The sequence below is a fragment of the Arachis stenosperma genome, chromosome 7 (genome assembly GCF_014773155.1).
Source record: "Arachis stenosperma cultivar V10309 chromosome 7, arast.V10309.gnm1.PFL2, whole genome shotgun sequence".
Taxonomy (NCBI): domain Eukaryota; kingdom Viridiplantae; phylum Streptophyta; class Magnoliopsida; order Fabales; family Fabaceae; genus Arachis; species Arachis stenosperma.
The window spans coordinates 53,419,916-53,439,182 of NC_080383.1; the positions used below are offsets into that span (position 1 = coordinate 53,419,916).

Sequence of the window (19,267 nt, forward strand, 5' to 3'; positions counted from 1 at the left end):
CTCAAGAACTTGATGAATGTGATGATTATGTGACGCTCATCATCATTCTCACTTATGAACGCGTGCTTGACAACCACTTCCGTTCTACAAGCAAACAAGGCTTGAATGTTTATCTCTTGGATTCCTTAATCAGAATCTTCGTAGTATAAGCTAGAATTGATGGCGGCATTCAAGAGAATCCGGAAGGTCTAAACCTTGTCTGTGGTATTCTGAGTAGGATTCAAGGATTGAATGACTGTGACGAGCTTCAAACTCCTGAAGGCTGGGCGTTAGTGACAGACGCAAAAGAATCAATGGATTCTATTCCAACCTGATTGAGAACCGACAGATGATTAGCCGTGCCGTGACAGGGTGTGTTGAACATTCTCACTGAGAGGACGGGATTGTAGCCACTGACAATAGTGATGCCCAACATACAGCTTGCCATGGAAAGGAGTAAGAAGGATTGGATGAAGACAGTAGGAAAGCAGAGAGACGGAAGGGACAAAGCATCTCCATACGCTTATCTGAAATTCTCACCAATGAATTGCATAAGTATCTCTATCCTCATTTTATGTTTTATTCATAAATCATCCATAACCATTTGAATCTGCCTGACTGAGATTTACAAGGTGACCATAGCTTGCTTCATACCAACAATCTCTGTGGGATCGACCCTTACTCGCGTAAGGTTTATTACTTGGACGACCCAGTGCACTTGCTGGTTAGTTGTGCGAAGTTGTGATAAAGAGTTGAGAATTCAATTGAGCGTACCATGTTGATGGCGCCATTGATGATCACAATTTCGTGCACCAAGTTTTTGGCACCGTTGCCGGGGATTGTTTCGAATTTGGACAACTGACGGTTCATCTTGTTGCTTAGATTAGGTATTTTTCTTCAGAGTTCTTAAGAATGAATTCTAGTGTTTCAAGGTGATGTTCTCATCATCACCAAAGCTGATTGATTCTCATCAATTTAGCTCTTGAATGTAATGTCCTGCTGAAGCTTGGCTAGCCATGTCTAATTTCTTTAGACTGAAGCTTTAGACTAACATTGCATGATTCCTAGAATTCTCATTAAGAATTTTGATATCTTTATTTTCTTCTCCATATAATTTTTGAAAAATCCAAAAAAAAGACAAAATCATAAAAACCAAAAATATTTTATGTTTCTTGTTTGAGTCTAGTGTCTAATTTTAAGTTTGGTGTCAATTGCATGTTTCTGTTCTTCTTGCATTCATTCATGTGTCTTCATTGATCTTCAAGTTGTTCTTGATGATTTCCTTGCTCTGATCTTTAAATTCTCTTGTCTTGAGTGTTTTGTTGTTTCTCATATGCATTCTCATTTTGTTAGTGTCAATAGTATACAAACTTCTAAGTTTGGTGTCTTGCATGCATTGTTTATTTGATTTTAGTTGCATTTTGATTATTCCTCATTATTAAAATTCAAAAAAAAAATTTTAATTTGTGTATTTTCAAGTCAATAATACAGAGAATTGAAGATTCAGAACATTCAGCAGAGGAATTACACAGAAAAAGCTGGGCGTTCAAAACGCCCAGTGAGGAAGGAAAACTGGCGTTTAAACGCCAGCCAGGGTGCCTGGCTGGGCGTTTAACGCCCAAAAGGGTAGAGCTTTGGGCGTTAAACGCCAAAATGGATACCATTCTGGGCGTTTAACGCCAGGATGGCACAAGAGGGAAGATTTTGTTTTTAATCCAATTTTTTTTCAAGTTTTCATGATTTTTCAAAATCAAATCTTTTTCAAATCAAATCTTTTTCAAATCAAATCTTTTCAATCATATGTTTTCAAAATCAATTTCTTTCCATTTTCAAAAATACTTGCTATCAATTAATGATTTGATTCAACATTTCAAGTATGTTACCTTTTCTGTTGAGAAAGGTTTAATGTTTGAATCATATCTTTTCTTGTTAGCCAAGTCATTAATTTTCAAAATCAAATCTTTTTAAATTATTTTTCAAATCATATCTTCTCAATCATATCTTTTTAAAACCATGACTTTTAAATCATATTTTTTTAATCACATCTTTTTCAAAATAGTTTTCAATAATATCTTTTTAATTTCTAATTTCAAAATCTTTTTCAAAAATCACTTGATTTCTTTTTCCACTCTTAAGTCTTCGAAAATCAATTAGTATTTTTTTCAAAATGTTTTTAAAATCATTTTAATTTATTTTCAAAAATTTCTTCCCCTCTTCTCACATCCTTCTATTTATGGACTAACACTACTCCTCAATGCACAATTCGAACTCCATCTTTCCTTGATAAGTTCGAATTTTCTACCTCTTCCTTCCATTTTTCTTTTCCTCTGACACCTCAAGAAATCTCTATACTGTGACATAGAGGATTCCATATTTTCTTGTTCTCTTCTCTTTCATATGAGCAGGAGCAAAGACAAAAGCATTCTTGTTGAGGCTGACCCTGAACCTGAAAGGACCTTGAAGCGAAAGCTAAGAGAAGCTAAGGCACAACTCTCTGTAGAGGACCTAACAGAAATCTTCAAAGAAGAAGAACCCATGGCAGCCGAAAATAATAACAATGCCAACAATGCAAGGAAGGTGCTGGGTGACTTTACTGCACCTACTCTCGACTTCTATGGGAGAAGCATCTCTATCCCTGCCATTGGAGTAAACAACTTTAAGCTTAAGCCTCAATTAGTTTCTCTAATGCAACAGAATTGCAAGTTCCATGGACTTTCATTGGAAGATCCTCATCAGTTTTTAGCTGAATTCTTGCAAATCTGTGACACTGTCAAGACCAATGGGGTTGACCCTGAAGTCTACAGACTTATGCTATTCCCTTTTGCTGTAAGAGACAGAGCTAGGATATGGTTGGACTCACAACCTAAAGAAAGCCTGAACTCTTGGGAAAAGCTAGTCAATGCCTTCTTGGCAAAGTTCTTTCCACCTCAAAAATTGAGTAAGCTTAGAGTGGAAGTCCAAACCTTCAGACAGAAGGAAGGTGAATCCCTCTATGAAGCTTGGGAAAGATACAAACAATTGATCAAAAAGTGTCCTTCTGACATGCTTTCTGAATGGAGCATCATAGGTATCTTCTATGATGGTCTGTCTGAACTGTCCAAGATGTCATTGGATAGTTCTGCTGGAGGATCTCTTCATCTGAAGAAGACGCCTACAGAAGCTCAAGAACTCATTGAAATGGTTGCAAATAATCAATTCATGTACACTTCTGAAAAGAATCCTGTGAACAATGGGACGAATCAGAAGAAAGGAGTTCTTGAGATTGATACTCTGAATGCCATATTGGCTCAGAACAAAATATTGACTCAGCAAGTCAATATGATCTCTCAAAGTCTGTCTGGAATGCAAGCTACACCAGACAGTACTAAGGACGCTTCATCTGAAGAAGAAGCTTATGATTCTGAGAACCATTCAATGGAAGAAGTGAATTACAAGGGAGAATCCTATGGAAACACCTATAATCCTTCATGGAGAAATCATCCAAATCTCTCATGGAAGGATCAACAGAGACCTCAACAAGGTTTCAACAGCAATAATGGTGGAAGAAACAGGTTTAGCAATGGCAAGCCTTTTCCATCATCTTCTCAGCAACAGGCAGAGAATTCTAAGCAGAGCCACTCTGACTTAGCAACCATGGTCTCTGATCTAATCAAAACCACTCAAAGTTTCATGACTGAAACAAGGTCCTCCATTAGGAACTTGGAGGCACAAGTGGGTCAGTTGAGTAAGAAAGTTACTGAACTCCCTCCTAGTACTCTTCCAAGCAATACAGAAGAGAATCCAAAAGGAGAGTGCAAGGTCATCAACATGGCCGAATTTGGAGAGGAGAAAGAGGCAGTGAGCGCCACTGAGGAAGACCTCGATGGACGTTCACTGGCCTCCAATGAGTTCCCTAATGAGGAACCATGGGAATCTGAGGCTCACACTGAGACCATAGAGATTCCATTGGATTTACTTCTGCCATTCATGAGCTCTGATGAGTATTCTTCCTCTGAAGAGGATGACTATGTCACTGAAGAGCAAGTTGCTAAGTACCTTGGAGCAATCATGAAGCTAAATGACAAGTTATTTGGTAATGAGACTTGGGAGGACGAACCCCCTTTGCTCACCAAAGAACTGGATGACTTGACTAGGCAGAGATTACCTCAAAAGAGACAGGATCCTGGGAAGTTTTCAATACCTTGTACCATAGGCACCATGATCTTTAAGAAGGCTCTGTGTGACTTAGGGTCAAGTATAAACCTCATGCCTCTCTCTGTAATGGAGAAGCTAGGGATCTTTGAGGTGCAAGCTGCAAGAATCTCACTAGAGATGGCAGACAATTCAAGAAAACAAGCTTATGGACTTGTAGAGGATGTTTTGGTGAAAGTTGAAGACCATTACATCCTTGCTGATTTCATAGTCCTAGAGACTGGGAAGTGCATGGATGAATCCATCATCCTTGGCAGACCCTTCCTAACCACAGCAAAGGCTGTGATTGATGTGGACAGAGGAGAATTGATCATTCAAGTGAATGAAGAATCCTTTGTGTTTAAGGCTCAAGGATATCCCTCTGTCACCATGGAGAGGAAGCATGAAGAGCTTCTCTCAAAACAGAGTCAAACAGAGCCCCCACAGTCAAACTCTAAGTTTGGTGTTGGGAGGCTACAACCAAATTCTAAGTTTGGTGTTGAACCCCCACATTCAAACTCTAAGTTTGGTGTTGGGAGGTTCCAACATTGCTCTGAGTATCTGTGAGGCTCCATGAGAGCCCTCTGTCAAGCTACTGACATTAAAGAAGCGCTTGTTGGGAGGCAACCCAATGTTATATTTAATCTATTTTCCTTTGTTATTTCATGTTTTCTGTAGGTTGATGATCATGGAAAGTCACAAAATCAATTGAAAAAGCAAACACAGAATGAAAAATAGAAAGAAAAACAGCACACCCTGGAGGAAGATCTTGCTGGCGTTTAAATGCCAGTAAGGGTAGAAAATGGGCGTTTAACGCCCAGTCTGGCACCATTCTGGGTGTTTAACGCCAGAAAGGGGCACCAGATTGGCGTTAAACGCCAGGAAAGGGCAAGAAGCTGGCGTTAAACGCCAGAAATGGGCACCAGCCCGGCGTTTAACGCCAAAATTGGCATAAAGAGCATTTTTGCTCGCCACTTGGTGCAGGGATGAATTTTTCTTGATACCTCAGGATCTGTGGACCCCACAGGATCCCCACCTACCCCACCACCCTCTCTCTTCTTCACCCATTCACCAATCACCTCAACCACTCTTCCCCAAAAACCCCTCACCTATCAAATCCCACTATTTTCTTCACCACTCACATCCATCCTTCATAAAACCTACACCTACCTTACCATTCAAATTCAAACCACTTTCCCTCCCAAACCCACCCATAATGGCCGAACCATACACCCACTCTCCACTCCTATATAAACCCATCTTCACCTCTTCATTCTCACACATCCTAAACACTACTTCTCCCCCTTGGCCGAACCACAAAGCCACCTCCATCTCCTCTATTTCTTCTTCTTCTACTCTCTTCTTTCTTCTTTTGCTTGAGGACGAGCAAAACTTCTAAGTTTGGTGTGGTAAAAGCATTGCTTTTTGTTTTTCCATAACCATTTATGGCACCTAAAGCCGGAGAAACCTCTAGAAAGAGGAAAGGGAAGGCAAAAGCTTCCACCTCCGAGTCATGGGAGATGGAGAGATTCATCTCAAAGGTGCATCAAGACCACTTCTATGAAGTTGTGGCCATGAAGAAGGTGATCCCCGAGATCCCTTTCAAACTCAAAAAGAGTGAATATCCGGAGATCCGACATGAGATTCGAAGAAGAGGTTGGGAAGTTCTTACCAACCCCAATCAACAAGTCGGAATCTTCATGGTTCAAGAGTTCTATGCCAATGCATGGATCACCAAGAATCATGATCAAAGTGTGAACCCGGACCCAAAGAATTGGCTTACAATGGTTCGGGGAAAATACTTAGATTTTAGTCCGGAAAATGTAAGATTGGCATTCAACTTGCCCATGATGCAAGGAGATGAACACCCTTACACTAGAAGGGTCAACTTTGATCAAAGGTTGGACCAAGTCCTCATAGACATTTGTGAAGAGAGCGCTCAATGGAAAAGAGATTCAAGAGGGAAGCCGGTTCAACTGAGAAGGCATTACCTCAAGCCCGTGGCTAGGGGATGGTTGGAGTTTATCCAACGCTCAATCATTCCCACTAGCAACCGGTCCGAAGTTACTATAGACCGGGCTATCATGATTCATAGCATCATGATTGGAGAGGAAGTAGAAGTTCATGAGGTCATATCCCAAGAACTTTATAAGGTAGCGGACAAGTCCTCTACCTTGGCAAGGTTAGCCTTTCCTCATCTCATTTGTCACCTCTGTTATTCAGTTAGAATTGACATAGAGGGAGACATCCTCATTGATGAGGACAAGCCCATCACTAAGAAAAGGATGGAGCAAACAAGAGATCCTACTCATCATGAAATCCCTGAGATACCTCAAGGGATGCACTTTCCTCCACAAAACTATTGGGAGCAAATCAACACCTCCGTAGGAGAATTGAGTTCCAACATGAGACAACTAAGGGTGGAGCACCAAGAACATTCCATCCTCCTCCATGAAATTAGAGAAGATCAAAGAATCATGAGAGAGGAGCAACAAAGGCAAGAAAGAGACATTGAGGAGCTCAAACACTCCATAAGATCTTCAAGAGGAAGAACAAGCTGCCATCACTAAGGTGGACCTGTTCTTTATTTTCTTGTTTTTTGAATTTTCATGCTTATGTTTATCTATGTTTGTGTCTTATGATCATTAGTGTCTTAGTGTCTATGCCTTAAAGTTATGAATGTCCTATGAATCCATCACCTTTCTTAAATAAAAAAAATGTTCTTAATTGAAAAAGAGAAGAATTGCATGAATTCTGAATTTTATAACAGATTAATTATTTTGATGTGGTGGCAATACTTTTGTTTTCTGAATGTATGCTTAAACAGTGCATATGTCTTTTGAATTTGTTGTTCATGAATGTTGGCTCTTGAAAGAATGATGAAAAAGGAGACATGTTACTGAGGATCTGAAAAATCATAAAAATGATTCTTGAAGCAAGAAAAAGCAGTGAATATTCAAAAAAAAAGAGAAAAGAGAAAACGAAAAAAAAGAGAAAAAAAGAAAAAAAAAATAATGAAGTTGTGATCCAAGGCAAAAAGAGTGTGCTTAAGAACCCTGGACACCTCTAATTGGGGACTCTAGCAAAGCTGAGTCACAATCTGAAAAGGTTCACCCAATTATGTGTCTGTGGCATGTATGTATCCGGTGGTAATACTGGAAGACAGAGTGCTTTGGGCCACGGCCAAGACTCATAAAGTAGCTGTGTTCAAGAATCATCATACTTAACTAGGAGAATCAATAACACTATCTGGATTCTGAGTTCCTATAGAAGCCAATCATTCTGAATTTCAAAGGATAGAGTGAGATGCCAAAACTATTCAGAGGCAAAAAGCTAAAAGCCCCGCTCATCTAATTAATACTGATCTTCATAGATGTTTTTGGAATTCATTGCATATTCTCTTCTTTTTATCTTATTTGATTTTCAGTTGCTTGGGGACAAGCAACAATTTAAGTTTGGTGTTGTGATAAGCGGATAATTTATACGCTTTTTGGCATTGTTTTTAGTATGTTTTAGTTAGTTTTTATTATATTTTTTAGTTTTTAATTAAAATTCACTTTTCTGGACTTTACTATGAGTTTGTGTGTTTTTCTGTGATTTCAGGTATTTTCTGGCTGAAATTGAGGGACCTGAACAAAAATCTGATTCAGAGGCTGAAAAGGACTGTAGATGCTGTTGGATTCTGACCTTCCTGCACTCGAAGTGGATTTTCTGGAGCTACAGAAGCCTAATTGGCGCCCTCTCAATTGCGTTGGAAATTAGACATCCTGGGATTTCCAGCAATGTATAATAGTCCATACTTTGCCCGAGATTTGATGGCCCAAACCGGCGTTCCAAATCAGCTCAAAACTGCCCGGCGTTAAACGCCGGAACTGGCACAAGAATGAGAGTTAAACGCCCAAACTGGCACAAAAGCTGGCGTTTAACTCCAAGAGAAGTCTCTACACAAAAAAGCTTCAATGCTCAGCCCAAGCACACACCAAGTGGGCCCGGAAGTGGATTTTTATGTCATTTACTCATCTTTGTAAACCCTAGGCTACTAGTTCTCTACAAATAGGACCTTTTGCTATTGTATTTTCATCTTTCAATCTTAGAAATCTTTTGATCATGTTTTTATGATTGAACCCTCTTTGGGGGCTGGCCTCACGGCCATGCCTAGACCTTGTTCTTATGTATTTTCAACGGTGGAGTTTCTACACACCATAGATTAAGGTGTGGAGCTCGCCGTACCTCGAGTATTAATGCAATTACTATTGTTCTTCTATTCAATTCAGCTTGTTCTTATTCCAAGATATTCATTTGCGCTCAAGAACTTGATGAATGTGATGATTATGTGACGCTCATCATCATTCTCACTTATGAACGTGTGCCTGACAACCACTTCCGTTCTACAAGCAAACAAGGCTTGAATGTTTATCTCTTGGATTCCTTAATCAGAATCTTCGTGGTATAAGCTAGAATTGATGGCGGCATTCAAGAGAATCCGGAAGGTCTAAACCTTGTCTGTGGTATTCTGAGTAGGATTCAAGGATTGAATGACTGTGACGAGCTTCAAACTCCTGAAGGTTGGGCGTTAGTGAAAGACGCAAAAGAATCAATGGATTCTATTCCAACCTGATTGAGAACCGACAGATGATTAGCCGTGCCGTGACAGGGTGCGTTGAACATTTTCACTGAGAGGACGGGATTGTAGCCACTGACAACGGTGATGCCTAACATACAGCTTGCCATGGAAATGAGTAAGAAGGATTGGATGAAGACAGTAGGAAAGCAGAGAGACGGAAGGGACAAAGCATCTCCATACGCTTATCTAAAATTCTCACCAATGAATTGCATAAGTATCTCTATCCTCATTTTATGTTTTATTCATAAATCATCCATAACCATTTGAATATGCCTGACTAAGATTTACAAGGTGACCAGAGCTTGCTTCATACCAACAATCTCCGTGGGATCGACCCTTACTCGCGTAAGGTTTATTACTTAGACGACCCAGTGCACTTGCTGGTTAGTTGTGCGAAGTTGTGATAAAGACTTGAGAATTCAATTGAGCGTACCATGTTGATGGCGCCATTGATGATCATAATTTTGTGCACCAACTAGTTACTAGGGTTTACAGAAATAAGTCTAAATTCAGAAATCCACTTTTGGGGCCCACTTTGGTGTGTGCTTGGGCTGAGCTTGAGCTTTACACGTGCAGAGGCTTCTCTTGGAGTTAAACACCAAGTTGTAACGTGTTTTTGGTGTTTAACTCTGCTTTGTGACTTGTTTCTGGCGTTTTACTCCAGAATGCAGCTTGGAACTGGCGTTGAATGCCAGTTTGCGTCGTCTAAGCTCAAACAGAGTATAAACCATTATATATTGCTGGAAAGCTCTGGATGTCTACTTTTCAACGCCGTTAAGAGCGCTCCATTTGGAGTTTTGTAGCTCCAGAAAATTCATTTCGAGTGCAGGGAGGTCAAAATCCAACAGCATTAGCAGTCCTTTGTTAGCCTGAATCAGATTTTTGCTCAGGTCCCTCAATTTCAGCCAAAAAATACCTGAAATCACAGAAAAATACACAAACTCATAGTAAAGTCCAGAAATGTGAATTTTGCATAAAAACTAATAAAAACATCCCTAAAAGTAGCTAGATCCTACTAAAAACTACCTAAAAACAATGCCAAAAAGCGTATAAATTATCCGCTCATCATGGGTCAACAATTCTTTCATAAATTTAGCATAGAGAGGCATTTGCTCAAGAGCCTCTGCAAAGGGAATGTTGATTTGTAGCTTCTTGAAGACATCTAAAAATTTAGAGAATTGCTTTTCTTTTGAAGCCTTATGAAGTCTCTGAGGATATAGAATTTTTGGCTTGTATTCAGGAGCCTTTGGCAATGCAGGATACGTGTCTAGAGAGTCAGGGAATGGGTTGTCTGCACGCTTTGGGGGGGGGGAGGGGGGCGTGCTCCACTTCTTCCTTTTTCTCCTCTAGAGCTTTCTTTTCAACTAGCTCTTCATTGGCCCTTGTCTTAGAGCCAGCTGTTTTACCACTTCTCAATTGAATAACCTTGCAATCTTCTCTTGGGTTTACCACTGTATCACTTGGAAATGTACTTGTAGACCTCTCAGGTATTTTCTTGCTCAGCTGGCCCATTGGCACTTCCAAGTTTCTAATGGAGGCTCTGGTTTCCTGCATAAAACTCCTCATCATCTCCCAATTAGAATCTTCCTTGGATTTAGAGTTAGCCTACTGAGGTTGAGATTGACGGTTATTGTAGCTGTTCTGTTGAAAACCGTCCTGAGAGTTATTGTTGAAGTTCTGAAGTCTCTGGGGTTGGTCTCTCCACCCAAAATTTGGGTGATTTCTCCATCCTTGATTGTATATCTGAGAATAGCGGTCATTATTGGGATTTCTGGAACCGCTCCCCATGTAATTAACTTGTTCAGAAGAGGATTGAACATAATCATAGTTGTCATTTTGCACTAAATGTCCTGCCATGTCATAAGAGATCTCTTGAGGTGGATTTTGGGTGTTGATAGCTGAGACTTGCATGCCACCCATGTGTTGAGTAAGCAAATTTATTTGCTGAGACATAAGCTTGTTCTGAGCAAGAATAGCATTAAGAGCTTCCACTTCCATGACACCCTTCTTCTGAGGAGCCTCAGAGTTCACAGGATTCCTGTTAGAGGAGTATAAATATTGGTTGCTAGCAACCAATTCAATAAGCTCAATAGTCTCCTCTGGTGTCTTCTTCTTGTGCAATGAACCTCCTACAGAATTATCTAGGCACATCTTAGACATTTCACCCAAGCCTTCATAAAAGATGTCTAGTTGAGTCCATTTGGAGAACATGTCCGGAGGGCATTGCCTAGTCAGTAGCTTGTATCTTTCCCAAGCTTCATACAGAGACTCACCATCCTTCTGCCTGAAGGTCTAAACCTCCATCCTAAGCTTAGTCAGCTTCTTTGATGGGAAAAATTTTGTGAGAAACTCAGTAACCACCTTGTTCCAAGTATCCAGACTTTCCTTGGGTTGGGAATCTAGCCATAGCTTTGCTCCATCCCTCAGAGAAAACGGAAAGAGCATGAGTTTGTACACATCTGGGTTTACTCCATTTGTCTTCACAGTATCACAAATTTGCAGAAAACTAGAAATAAACTGATTTGGGTCTTTGCGGGAAAGACCATGATACTGGCAGTTTTGTTGCCAGAGTGACCAGTTGAGGCTTCAACTCAAAGTTATTCGCAGCAATAGGAGGCACCACGATGCTTTTTCCATAAAGATCTGCAGTAGGAGAAGAGTAAGAGCCAAGCATTCTCCTTTGATGCTCATTCCCATTCGAGTTTGCCCCATTGGCATTCTCAGTATTATTCAGATCCATAGTGGATTCTGTAGCCTTGTAAAGCCTTGCTTGTTGTAAATGCCGCCTGAAAGTCCTTTCGGGTTCAGGATCAAGGTCTAAAAGATGTTCTTTGTCTCTGTTCCTGTGCATAAACAAGCAGAAAATAAGAAAGAATGTGAATCTCTACGTCAGAGTGCAGAGAATTCCCAGTGAGGTGATCTGTGTAAAATAATAAAACAAAAATACTAAATCATAAATCATAACACCAAACTTAATTTCAGAAATTAAGAAAAATATTGGTGCTATTTATAAAAAAATTATTTTTCGAAATACTTTTTTTTTGTATTAAAATTTAATTAAAATATTTGTTTTTTTTTTCGAAAATCAAGTAATAAAAGGAAAAATTCGTTAAAACGAAACAGGGGGAGGGGGTTCACGGAGAATAAGAAAAAAATATTTTTATTTATTTTTTTCGAAAATAATAAAACAAAAGTTAAAATAAAATTAAAACTAAAACGCCTAATCTAAGCAATCAAACAACCAATAGTTGTTAATCACAGTCAATCCCCGGCAACGGCACCAAAAACTTGGTGCGGTATTTTATAACCCACACTACTAACCGGCAAGTGCACCGGGTCGTACCAAGTAATACCTTACGTGAGTAAGGATCGATCCCACGAGGATTGATGGATCAAGCAACAATAGTGTTTGATAGGATTAACTTAGTTAGGCAAGCAGAAAATGGTTTTGAGATGTTCAAAGAGCATTAAACAGCAAATTTGGAATATTAAAGTGGTGGACGAAATTGTGATCCATGTTCGAATTATTTTGAGATGAAGGCTTCTAAGGGGCACCAGTTGAATTCACAACTCTGTTCAACTAACCAGCAAGTGTACTGGGTCGTCCAAGTAATAAACCTTACGTGAGTAAGGGTCGATCCCACAGAGATTGTTGGTATGAAGCAAGCTATGGTCACCTTGTAAATCTCAGTTAGGCGGATTAAACAGTTATGGGGTTCAAAAATTAATAATAAGAAAAAATAATAAAAGGGATAGAATACTTATGCAGATTTATTGGTAGGAATTTCAGTTAAGTATATGAAGATGCTGTATGGCTCAAGGACGCCTGCTCTCCTACTGCTTCAACTCAATTCTTCTTACTCCTTTCCATGGTAAGCTGTGTATAGGGGTTCACCATCAACGGTGGCTACTTTCAATCCTCTCGGGAAAATGGTCCTCTGCGGCTGTCACTCGCATGGCTAATCGTCTGGAGGCATCACCCATGGTTGATGGCTACATCCCATCCTCGCAGTGAAAACTACGCTCACGCACTCTGTCACAGCACGGCTAATCACTGGTTGGTTCTTACTCATACTGGAATAGAATCCCTTGATTCTTTTGCGTTTGTCACTAACGCCCAGCACTTGCAAGTCTGAAGCACGTCACAGTCATTCATTACCGGAATCCTACTCGGAATACCACAGACAAGGTTAGACTTTCCGGATTCCCAGGATCCTACTCGGAATACCACAGACAAGGTGAGACTTTCCGGATCCTCATAAATGCCGCCATCTATCTAGCTTATACCACGAAGATTCTGTTGGGGAATCTAAGAGATACACATTCAAGCTCTGTTGCATGTAGAACGGAGGTGGTTGTCAGGCACGCGTTCATAGGTGAGAATGATGATGAGGGTTATTTACTCATCACATTCATCATGTTCTTGGGTACGAATGAATATCTTGGAATAAGAATAAGAGAGATTTGAATAAAAGAAAATAGAACTGCATTAATACTTGAGGTACAGCAGAGCTCCACACCCTTAATCTATGGTGTGCAGAAACTCCACCGTTGAAAATACATAAGCAAAAGGTTCAGGCATGGCCGAATGGCCAGCCCTCTCCATGATCAAGTGACCGAATGATTAAAGACTTAAAGTGGTCAAAAGATGTCTAATACATTAGTAAATCATCCTATTTATAATAAACTAGCTCCTAGGGTTTACATGAGTAAGTAATTGATGCATAAATCCACTTCCGGGGCCCACTTGGTGTATGTTTGGGCTGAGCTTGATCAATCCACGAGCTGAGACTTCTCTTGGAGTTGAACTTCGAGTTATGACGTGTTTTGGGCGTTCAACTCCGGATCATGACGTTTTTCTGGCGTTTAACTCCAGACAGCAGCATGAACTTGGCGTTCAACGCCAAGTTACGTCGTCATTCTTCGAATAAAGTATGGACTATTATATATTGCTGGAAAGCCCTGGATGTCTACTTTCCAACGCCGTTGAGAGCGCGCCATTTGGAGTTCTGTAGCTCCAGAAAATCCATTTCGAGTGTAGGGATGTCAGATTCCAACAGCATCAGCAGTCCTTTTTGTCAGCCTTTTTCAGAGTTTTGCTCAAGTCCCTCAATTTCAGCCAGAAATTACCTGAAATCACAGAAAAACACACAAACTCATAGTAAAGTCCAGAAATGTGAATTTAACATAAAAACTAATGAAAACATCCCTAAAAGTAGCTTGAACTTACTAAAAACTATCTAAAAACAATGCCAAAAAGCGTATAAATTATCCGCTCATCACAACACCAAACTTAAATTGTTGCTTGTCCCCAAGCAACTGAAAATCAAACAGGATAAAAAGAAGAGAATATAGTATAAATTCAGAAATATCAATGAATATTAATTATAATTAAATGAGCGGGACTTGTAGCTTTTTGCTTCTGAACAGTTTTGGCATCTCACTTTTTCCTTTAAAGTTTAGAATGATTGGCTTCTCTAGGAACTTAGAATTTCGGATAGTGTTATTGACTTTCCTAGTTAAGCATGTTGATTTTTGAACACCGCTACTTATGAGTCTTGGCCGTGGCCCTAAGCACTTTGTTTTCCAGTATTACCACCGGATACATAAATGCCACAGACACATAACTGGGTGAACCTTTTCAGATTGTGACTTAGCTTTGCTAAAGTCCCCAGTTAGAGGTGTCCAGAGCTCTTAAGCACACTCTTTTGCCTTGGATCACGACTTTAACCACTTAGTCTCAAGCTTTTCACTTGGACCTTCATGACACAAGCACATGGTTAGGGACAGCTTGATTTAGCCGCTTAGGCCTGGATTTTATTTCCTTGGGCCCTCCTATCCATTGATGCTCAAAGCCTTGGATCCTTTTTACCCTTGCCTTTTGGTTTTAAGGGCTATTGGCTTTTTCTACTGCTCCTTCTTTTTCTATATACTCTTTTTAGCCATTTTTTTTTTCCGAATGCTTTTTTCTTTTTCACTGCTTTTTCTTGCTTCAAGAATCAATTTCATGATTTTTTTCAGATCATCAATAACATTTCTCCTTGTTCATCATTCTTTCAAGAGCCAACAATTTTAACATTCATAAACAACAAGATCAAAAGACATATGCACTGTTTAAGCTTTCATTCAGAAAACAAAAATTATTGTCACCACATCAATATAATTAAACTAAATTCAAGAGCTATTTTCGAAATTTATGTACTTCTTGTTCTTTTGAATTAAAACATTTTTCATTTAAGAGAGGTGAAGGATTAATGGATTTTATTCATAGCTTTAAGGCATGGTTACATACTAATGATCATGAAATAAAGACACAAAACATAGATAAACATAATACTAAAAACCGAAAACAGAAAGAAATAAAGAATCAAGGAATGAATCCACCTGAGTGAGGGTGGCGCCTTTTTGAAGAACCAATGGTGCTCTTTGAGCTCCTCTATGTCTCTTCCTTGCTTCTGTTGAATGATTCCTAGTAATTTTTGTGTTCCTCCCCTTAGTTGCTTCCCATATTTGTGTGGAGGACAACTTATCCCCTGAGGTATCTCAGGGATCTCTTGATTTGCAGCCACATGTTCTACCACTGAGCTATGACGGCTTATATTTTTAGTCTTTCCATCTCCCATGACTCAGAGGTGGAAGCTTCTTGTCTTTTCTTTGAGGTTTCTCTGGCTTTAGGTGCCATTAATGGTAATGGAAAAGCAAAAAAAGCTATGCTTTTACCACACCAAACTTAAAATATTGCTCGCCCTCGAGCAAGAGAAGAAAGAAGAGAAGAAGAAGAAGAAGAAGAAAATGGAGAGTGAGGGGAGATGGAATCGGCTATATGGGTGGGATTGGGTGGGGAGGAGAAGTTTGAATTTTGAAGGTGAGTGGGGTTTGTGGGTAAGAGTGAGTGGTGAATGAAAAATAGAAGGGATGACCATGAATGGAGAGAGAGAGGGCGAGGTAGGTGGGGATCCTGTGAGGTTCACAGATCCTGAGGTGTCAAGGAATTCCATCCCTGCACCATATAGGCATGTAAAATGCCTTCATACATCATTCTGGCGTTCAAACGCCCATTGGTGCTTGTTCTGGGCGTTCAACGCCCATGTAATGCATGTTTCTGGCGTTGAACGCCAGTTTCATGCTTGTTTCTGGCGTTCAGCGCCAGTTTGTCTCCTCTAGGCACATTCCTGGCGTTCAGTGCCAGGATGTTGCTTGTTTCTGGCGTTCAGTGCCAGAATGGTGCTCTGTTCTGGCGTTGAACGCCGGCCAGATGCACCTTACTGGCGTTGAACGCCAGTCTGTGCTACCTCCAGGATGAAAAATTTTTTCTTTTGTTTTTGACTCTGTTTTTAATTTTTTTTATTTTTTTTCGTGACTCCTCATGATCATGTACCTAATTAAACACAAAAATAACAAAGAAACAAAATAGAATAAAATTAGATAAATAAAATTGGGTTGCCTCCCAACAAGCGCTTCTTTAATGTCAATAGCTTGACAGTGGCTCTCATGGAGCCACAAGGTGATCAGGTCAATTTAAGTGTGGTCCCAACACCAAACTTAGAGTTTGGATATGGAGTTTGAACACCAAACTTAGAGTTTGGTTGTGCCCTCACAACACCAAACTTAGAGTTTGACTGTGGAGGCTCTTCTTGACTCTGAACTGAGAGAAGCTCTTCATGCTTACTCTCTTCTGTCACAGAGGAATGGCTTTGTGTTTTAAACACAAGGTATTCCCCATTCAATTGAAGGACTAATTCTCCTCTGTTGACATCTATCACAGCTCCTGCTGTGGCTAGGAAAGGTCTTCCAAGGATGATGCAATCATCCTCTTCCTTCCTAGTGTCTAAGATTATGAAATCAGCAGGGATGTAAAGGCCTTCAACCTTTACTAGCACGTCCTCTACTATTCCATAAGCTTGTCTCATGGATTTGTCTGCCAATTGTAATGAGAACAAGGCAGGTTGTACCTCAATGATCCCCAGCTTCTCCATTACAGAGAGTGGCATTAGATTTATCCCTGACCCCAGATCACACAGAGCTTTTTCAAAGATCATGGTGCCTATGGTACAGGGTATTAAGAACTTGCCAGGATCTTGTTTCTTTTGAGGTAGAATTTTCTGAATCCAAGTATCCAGTTCATTAATGAGCAAGGGAGGTTCACTTTCCCAAGTCTCATTACCAAACAACTTGGCATTCAGCTTCATGATAGCTCCTAAATATTGAGCAACTTGCTCTCCAGTTACATCTTCATCCTCTTCAGAGGATGAATAGTCTTCAGAGCTCATGAATGGCAGAAGGAGATTAAATGGAATCTCTATGGTCTCTGTATGAGCCTCAGATTCCTTTGGATCCTTAATAGGAAACTCCTTCTTGCTTGAGGGATGTCCCAGGAGGTCTTTCTCACTAGGATTTTCGTCCTCCTCCTCCCTTGTGCATTCGGCCATATTGACTATGTCAATGGCCTTGCACTCTCCTTTTGGATTTTCTTCTGTATTGCTTGGGAGAATACTGGGAGGAGTTTCAATAACTTTCTTACTCAGCTGGCCCACTTGTGCCTCCAGATTTCTAATGGAGGATCTTGTTTCACTCATGAAACTGAAAGTGGCTTTTGACAGATCAGAGACTATATTAGCTAAATTAGAATTATTTTGTTCAGAATTCTCTGTCTGTTGTTGAGAAGATGATGGATATGGCTTGCTATTGCCCAGCCTATTACGTCCACCATTGTTAAAGCCTTGTTGAGGTTTTTGTTGATCCTTCCATGAGAAATTTGGATGATTTCTCCATGATGAGTTATAGGTGTTTCCATAAGGTTCACCCATGTAATTAACCTCTGCCATGGCAGGGTTCTCAGGATCATAAGCTTCTTCAGAAGCTGCCTCTCTAGTACTGTTGGATGCATGTTGCAATCCATTCAGATTTTGAGAGATCATATTGACCTGTTGAGTCAACACTTTGTTCTGAGCCAATATGGCATTCAGAGTATCAATTTCAAGAACTCCTTTCTTTTGAGGCACCCCATTGTTCACGGAATTCCTCTCAGAAGTGTACATGAACTGGTTATTTGCAACCATGTCAATGAGTTCTTGAGCCTCTTCAGGCGTTTTCTTCAGGTGAATAGATCCACCTGCAGAATGGTCCAATGACATTTTCGAAAATTCAGAGAGACCATAATAGAATATATCTAATATGGTCCATTCTGAAAACATGTCAGATGGGCATCTTTTGGTCAGCTGCTTGTATCTTTCCCAAGCTTCATAGAGGGATTCACCATCTTTTTGTTTGAAGGTTTGAACATCCACTCTCAGCTTGCTCAGCTTTTGAGGAGGAAAGAATTTATCCAAGAAGGCAGTGACCAGCTTATCCCATGAGTCCAGGCTATCCTTGGGTTGTGAATCCAACCATACTCTAGCTCTGTCTCTTACAGCAAAAGGGAAAAGCATGAGTCTGTAGACTTCAGGATCAACTCCATTCGTCTTTACAGTCTCACAGATCTGCAAGAACTCAGTTAAAAACTGATAAGAATCTTCAGATGGAAGTCCATAAAACTTGCAGTTTTGTTGCATTAAAGCAACTAGCTGAGGTTTCAGCTCAAAGTTATTGGCTCCAATGGCAGGAATGGAGATGCTTCTTCCATCAAACTTGGACGTTGGCTTTGTGAAGTCACCAAGCATTCTTCTTGCATTATTATTATTTTCGGCTGCCATCTCCTTTTCTTGTTCGAAAATTTCTAAAAGGTTGCTTCTGGATTGTTGTAATTTAGCTTCTCTTAATTTTCTCTTCAGAGTCCTTTCAGGTTCTGGATCAATTTTAACAAGAGTGCCTTGATCCATGTTCCTGCTCATATGAAAGAGAAGAACACAAGAAAAGAAAGAGGAATCCTCTATGTCACAGTATAGAGATTCCTTTATGTTAGTAGAAAAAAAGAAAGGGGTATAGAAAGAAGAAGGATGGATTCAGATTTTTGGATGAAGAGAGGTGAAGAGAAGTGTTAGTAATTAAATAATTAAATAGAAGAAGAAAAGAGAGGGAGAATTTCGAAAATAATTTTTGAAAAAGGGTTAGTGATTTTCGAAAATTAGAGATAAAATGTAATTAAAATTAAAACATGAAACAATTAATTAATTAAAAATAATTTTTGAAAAAGAGAGAGATATTTTCGAAAATAGAAGAGGGAAAAGTAGTTAGGTGGTTTTGAAAAAGATGAGATACAAACAAAAAGTTAGTTAGTTGATTGAAAAAGATTTGAAATCAAATTTGAAAAAGATAAGAAGATAAGAAGATAAAAAGTTGGATAAGATATTTTGAAATCAAATTTTTGAAAAAGATAAAATTTTTGAAAAAGATAAAATAAAAGATAAAAAATTTAATTCAAAAATTTTGAAATTATTTTACTTCACTAACAAGAAACCACAAGATAAGATTCTAGAACTTAAAGATTGAACCTTTCTTAACAAGAAAGTAACAAACTTCAAATTTTTGAACCAATCACATTAATTATTAGTGAAT

At 39.5% G+C, this 19,267-nt stretch overlaps 2 non-coding genes across 2 annotated transcripts; one reads left to right on the forward strand and one right to left on the reverse strand.

Annotated features, from left to right (window-relative positions):
* Positions 1-2,919: 2,919 nt before the first annotated feature.
* Positions 2,920-3,027, reverse strand: LOC130943019 (small nucleolar RNA R71). The gene has a single exon (XR_009071558.1). It is a non-coding gene; the product is annotated as a small nucleolar RNA R71 (small nucleolar RNA).
* Positions 3,028-17,965: 14,938 nt separating this feature from the next.
* LOC130942592 (small nucleolar RNA R71) lies at positions 17,966-18,069 on the forward strand. The gene has a single exon (XR_009071159.1). It is a non-coding gene; the product is annotated as a small nucleolar RNA R71 (small nucleolar RNA).
* Positions 18,070-19,267: the final 1,198 nt, after the last annotated feature.